The 4510-nt window shown below is 41.7% G+C and overlaps 1 protein-coding gene across 1 annotated transcript in view; it reads right to left on the bottom strand.

The window, feature by feature from the left end:
* Positions 1-872: 872 nt before the first annotated feature.
* Positions 873-4510, bottom strand: part of LOC111981742 (rap guanine nucleotide exchange factor 6-like) — a 167581-nt gene continuing 163943 nt past the window's right edge. The window contains 1 exon segment of the mRNA XM_070449279.1: positions 873-4477. The gene's annotated coding sequence lies outside the window, so the exon portion shown is untranslated.

Below are 4510 nucleotides of genomic sequence, written 5' to 3'. Positions count from 1 at the left end.
CAACTTTACACAGGCTACTGTTTGGCCGTAACCCACGCCAAATAAATGACAGATAACCCACAAGCCAATCGTGACCTTCTCTTGTGAAGCCCAGACGTAAAAAGAGAGAGAACAAAGGCCAAACTGGGTCTTAACCTCCAATGCTCCATCCCCCTGCCCAACCCCCCTCCACGTCACTCCGCCAACCGCCAGGATGCCCGGCATCAGACATTCCAGGCATTACCGTGATTGGCAGATAGCAGGTTGATTGACATGTCGGACCCCGCYAACACTGGGCACTGGTCAGTACAACACAACCACCTCCTAGCCTAACACATAACACACAGCTGTCTGTGCGGGTCGCTACAATACTATGTGTATCCCGTACATACGACTAATACAACTTGTGTGACTAACAAACTCTGAGCACAGCGAGCCACACACACGCCTTGCCTCTCCCTCTGACTCAGGCAATAAACCATTAACGACTTWAAAAAATAAATAAAAAACTGACTGACCTTGAAAACAGCATGCGCGCCAAATGATTTTCTCCCAGCTCAACACCTGATCCAAACAGATATTGAGCATTGCAGGAGGGGGCCCATTTTGGAAAGAGGGATGATTTCCAAACGCCGGTGTTTGCCTTCCTCCGTGTAAATACTATAACAACATTGATGTGAGCGTATCTGTTTTCTCATGAGAATAATATAGATTAGATGCTGTAAATACCAAGCATCAAAATTACATCTCTGAACAGAGAAAACGATGCATTGATTAGTAATATTCAAAGCACACATGATTGAATAGGAGGCTAAAGGGTGAGAGTGAGCTGCTCGCATTATTCTGATACACATAATTAGCTATTCACTGCAGGTGCAAACAGACAAAAGAACAACGTTTACCAGTTTATTATTGTCCAAATTCATATCAGTAGACTTGGAGAAATAAAATTAACTTTTGCTTTTAAACATTCTCTTAAACAAAAATAGAATAAGTATTTACAATCACTGGTGAAAATACAAAGAAGCATACAAGCAAATAATTGTCTTTCTAAAAGACATAAGTTACAACAGCTATGAAAAGGGTCAACCAAAGTAAGCCACAGACCAAATAATATCTTTMTAACCGACACTGTGCAGTACAATTGCTACAGTCAAGCTTACAATTGTGCAGTTCTGCTAAATGCCTATATGTTTTGAGTTACATAACATTTCACATCTCACTTATTGCATTCCGGGTAATATGACAGAACCAGAAGCCAGCGGTTAGCGAGCGGTTTATTTAATAATGCCTACGGAGAAAGCCACAGTGTTGTCAGGGGCAACCTTACGGGAATTAGCTTTTGGATGAATTCCTACRAACGTGACATAATCGCTTCTATCTGTGTGGTCCATTACAGATCTATCTGGAGTGGGATTGGCTTTAGCCCCAAAAACTGTTATGATAACAACTGCTATAATAACATTGGAGTGGATGCAACTGAATGCAGGGAAAATATCATTCCGATATAAAGTCAGAGTACCGTCGGCAATGGTGAAGGTGATCAGCCAATCGAATCTCGACACAGGGAAACTGAACGTACTGATTGATAACGGGCCGTTTCAAAGCAAAACTGTTCTAATTGACTGCAGGGGGTGTTTTAGTTTTCCCAATGTGCACGGCATGCTATTTATTCAGTCTAGTAGTGGGTAAACAGAGGATTGGTAGGGTTTGGCATCAATCAATAAAGTGTTCCCTGATCAATATGACCAGCTGACCTGAAGGGCAGAGAGGAGCACAGTGAGCCGGGCCATGCAGAGGCAAGCCACACAGTCAGAGGGAAAACACAAGTCAGAACAATATCATCATCCATCGACAAAATGGATGACTTCTCTAGTCTACGGTAAAGCAAATGTCTTGACATTTACACAGCTCTACAGCTGTATACTTAAATAAGGCAACTTATTTAAAATACGAGGGAACATTCCCATATACACTGAGTATAGAAAACATTAACACCTGCTCCTTKCATGACATAGACTGARCAGGTGAATCCAGGTGAAAGGTATGATCCCTTATTGATYTCACTTTTTAAATCCACTTTAAATCAGTGTAAATGAAGGGAAGGAGACGGGTGAAAGGATATTTACGCTTTGAGACATGGCTTGTGTATGTGTGCTTTAAGTGCCTTTGAACGGGGTATGGCAGTAGGTGCCACGGGTTTTTGTCAAGAACTGCAACGCTGCTGGGATTTTCACGCTCAACAGTTTCCTGTGTGTATCAAGAATGGTCCGCCACCCAAAGGACATCCAGACAACTTGTGGGAAGTATTGGAGTCAACATGGGCCAGCATCCCTGTGGAACGCTTTCGACACCTTGTAGAGTCCATCATGACCGAATGAATTGAGGCTGTTCTGAGGGCGAGGGAGGGAGGGAGGAGGGGTATTTTAGGAACGTGTTCCTAATGCTTGGTATACTCAGTGTAGATGTACATCTATTTTTCGGATTTCTCTTCAAAGGTGATGGTGAACAATTACACTAAAGTGGGTGCTGTATTGTATATAGGATTCTGAGGAGGAATGTGCAAAGGTGAGTGGAATAGAACCATTCAATATCATTGTAATTCTATGATAGAACCCTCCAGCCCTGTAGATCATGGGTAGGGATATCAACGCTGAGGAAGAGAGGATGTTGCCACACTTGTGTGAAAGCAGCAGACACTGATAAAATCACTGCTCCTGGTTGCGCTCAGTGGGATGCAACATCACAGAACCCCCAGATAGAAATATATTATGCAGAACAGACGTGCTTCTTTATCATGTAGACAAGGGAATACTGTCAGCTCTGCACCTGACATTTCTATCTGAGAAAGTGAATGTTGTCCCCTCCAGAAAGTGACCCTGCTCACAGTGTGTGGGCTAGTTAGGGACGGGTGGCAGGGGCTTAGGGCATGTTCAGGGGAACTCTTTCAGCGCAGAAGGCAACTAGGCCACAGCCAGTGATGGACCTGGGTCCATCTGCGCGCCATAGGGAACGTGCCTGTCCAAAATGACCCAGAAGCCCTCAGTCAGGAGGGTTGCATCTCAAATGGCACTCTATATTCCCTACATAGTACACTACTTTCGTGTCAAAAGTAGTGCACTACAGCCAGAGGCTCTGGTCAAAGTAGTGCACTAGAGCCCTGGGCTCTGGTCAAAAGTAGTGTACTATAGAAGGAATAGGGTGCCATTTGGGACACGSCCGAGGTGTGTGTGAGGCAAGGAGGCAGTGATTGCAATGAAACAGGTGAGGGCGGCAGAGTCAATACATACAATAACACCTATACAACAACGTATCAGAAGGAGTCAAATCAAAAACAAAGCAGCATATAGATATATACAGAGATGGCAGCAAAAACAAAGAGAGAAAAAAAAAAAATCCTTAAAAGATTCCTGCCCAATGACAGAAAAGGGGGAATCACAATCTTGGATTTTATTATAACAAAATATTAAAAATAGTCTTTATAGAGGACTCTCTTTTCATCTATACATGATCAGTAACATTCATTTATGACAAACCAAAAATATATGTATGCACTGTATATATCGCCATTAATATTTTCAAGTCTTTGTATGGCAAAAACATTTTTTAAACAAGCATCACGTACAAACAGCCAAAGAAAAAGATCTAGATGAGATACTCCAGTTATATCCATAATTACAATACCATTCTGCAGTTTAACCCTCAACCCTAGAGGGTAAAACCTGTTCAGACTGTACAAATAATTAGCCTTCGCTTGCAATAAGAACAATTAAAGCAAATTCTTTAAAATACTCTACAAAATGTACTCTTCTTCAAAGTGTGGCTACATTTTGAACAAGGAATGTAGATGCATTGCAAACCTGGCGTTTAAATACATTTTGCCTTGACGAGCYTTGCTTTTTCTTTTGTTGCCCTGACTATAAAACAAGAAATGGGATAGATCACACACACTTAATAGCCAAGATGGAAGAGGTACATTAAAACAAAACACACCAAATGTGTTGTTTATGCTGCATCCACATATTCCTATCGCATACAAAAAGACTTTACATATCAAATTAACCTGAAATCATCATGTTTTTACATTTTAGCCTGTAATTTAATAGACAACTGTTAGTCTAACAAACAAACAAACACTGTAAACAAGTTTGTAAGCATCTTTGTAAACAACTTGGGCTGTTGGCTGCATGCCTAGCATTTAACACTTGCCAACTCTAATGTTTGTACAGTGCTAATACATTGTTTTACTGTACTGCAATAAAGTAACGACATGTTGTGCTATTTTACAGCAGTGAGCCTTTTTGTTCGTCAACTCATTAAAAACTTATAAAACCATTTATTAAACATAAACGTGGCAGCATGACACTAAAGTACCTCATGTTACTGTGGGTTCACAAGAGACAACAAGAGTTAACAAGAGAGAGCCTCAATGGATGAGGGTGCCTCATACACAATGATATGAGATGCGCACTCATTCACTCCCCCCCTCACTCACTCACTGCCCCCCTTACTCACTCACTGCCCCCCTCAC

The sequence above is a fragment of the Salvelinus sp. IW2-2015 genome, linkage group LG20, assembly GCF_002910315.2.
Source record: "Salvelinus sp. IW2-2015 linkage group LG20, ASM291031v2, whole genome shotgun sequence".
NCBI classification, from domain to species: domain Eukaryota; kingdom Metazoa; phylum Chordata; class Actinopteri; order Salmoniformes; family Salmonidae; genus Salvelinus; species Salvelinus sp. IW2-2015.
This window is presented reverse-complemented; position numbering and strand designations above follow the sequence as displayed.